This window comes from Microtus oregoni, unplaced genomic scaffold (assembly GCF_018167655.1).
Source record: "Microtus oregoni isolate MIOR12 unplaced genomic scaffold, Mior012 000060F_001, whole genome shotgun sequence".
In the NCBI taxonomy this organism is placed as follows: Eukaryota; Metazoa; Chordata; class Mammalia; order Rodentia; family Cricetidae; genus Microtus; species Microtus oregoni.
The window spans coordinates 839,122-840,831 of NW_024543836.1; positions in this window are offsets into that span (position 1 = coordinate 839,122).

Genomic DNA, 1,710 nt, shown 5'->3' on the forward strand with positions numbered 1-1,710 from the left:
CGCTCCGCCCCCCGCCCCCTTGGGGCGGAACAAGAATCTGGGGAAGGGACAAGCGCTTAAGGGCGGAGTGAGGGTTCGGGTAAGAGGCAAGGGTTAGAGGCGGGACAAGGGCACGGGGGGGGGGGGTGGGGGGGGGGGGGAGAGAGCCTGGGGGCGGAGCAAGAGCCTGGGGGCGGAGCAAGGGCCCGGGGGTGGGGCAAGAGCCTGGGGGCGGGGCAAGAGCCTGAAGTCTCGCAAGGGTCCAAAGCAAGGGCAGGGGCCCAGGGGCGGGGCAAGGGCCCGGGGGCGGGACAAGAGCCTGGGGGCGGGGGCAAGAGGGTCTCGGGCAAGGACCCGGGGGCGGGACAAAGGGAAAGGGACAAGGCGGGGGCCAGAGGGAGGAGCAAGAGCCTGGGGGCGGAATAATGACCCTCTGGGCTTCCGGCCAGAGCTCTTGCCTTCCCCTCGGCCTCCGCTGTTGTCCCTGCTCTAGCGGTCCGGGCGTGGCCGAGTCTGGAGGGCTGAGGTCCCACGGGGGCGGAGTGCGGGCGAGAGGCCCACGACTGCCCGGGTCCTCCCTAGGACAGCTCTCCCTTGCTAGAGATTAGCAGCTGTTTGCTGAAGGTCGCTCGGGTTGTGGCGCTTTGAAGCAGTTTAAACAGTTGGAGCAAACACACCGGGAGCCTCGGCCCGGGCGCTGCTATCGGAGCTGCACCTCCCTGATTCGGATCCGCAGAACCTTGCCCGCTTTATCTCGCCCCACCGGCTGACTGTGGCGCCAGCCCAGGGGTGAGGGCTCTGGGCTGGGATCGGGACTGTGCAGGCAGCCAACTGCTCTCTGGCCCCTGTTGTCGTTCATGCCTGTGTCGGACAGCTCTGCTCTGGGGAGATGCGTCCACACTGCAAACTCGTGCTCACTTAATCAACGCCCTCTACTTCTTCCACGTGCCTTGGGCTAGCGGCCAGGACTGAAGGAGTATGCGGGTCACCCACCCAGAACAGACACAAAGCAGGCACACAAGTAGCATCCTTCACCCGTGTGGCTCACCCTTCCTTTCTGTGTGCTCATGATACAGCTCCCCCTCTTTTTTACTATTTTATTTTGGAATTTTGAGATAGGGTCTCATGAAGCCAGGTGGCTTTGAGCTCCTTATCCTCCTGCCTCCACCTCCCAAGGGCTGGTATTGTAGCAGTGGCTCTCAACCTTCCTAATACTGTGACCATTTAACATAGTTCCTCTTGTGATAATTTTGCTGTTATGAATCATAATGTAAATATTTTATATGTAGGATATCTGAAATGTGACCCCTTTGAAAGTTGGTCTACCCCCAAAGGGATCATGACCCATGAGTTGAAAAACACTCCATTATAGGCTACACTACTAGGTTCTGTTGGTGGTGATGGTGATTTGTTTGACAACGTCCATTTCCTAACATACTTCCCTAGCCCCTGAAAAAATTCAATCTATAAGACAGTTTGTAAAGACCTAGGGGAAAAAAAAAAGAGAAATCAAGGGATGTTCACTGATGTATTAATAGTTGAAATCCCACGAAATATTTTTATCTTTCTCTTTGTTTTTTTAAAAGTCTGTTTGAAATCCATAATTAATATCTTCTTTCAAAATGTAACTTAAAACCATTACCCATCGGGCAGTGGTGATGTAGGCCTTAAATCTCAGCACTCGGGAGTCAGAGGCAGGAGGATCTCTGTAAATTACCAGCCTGGTCTCAG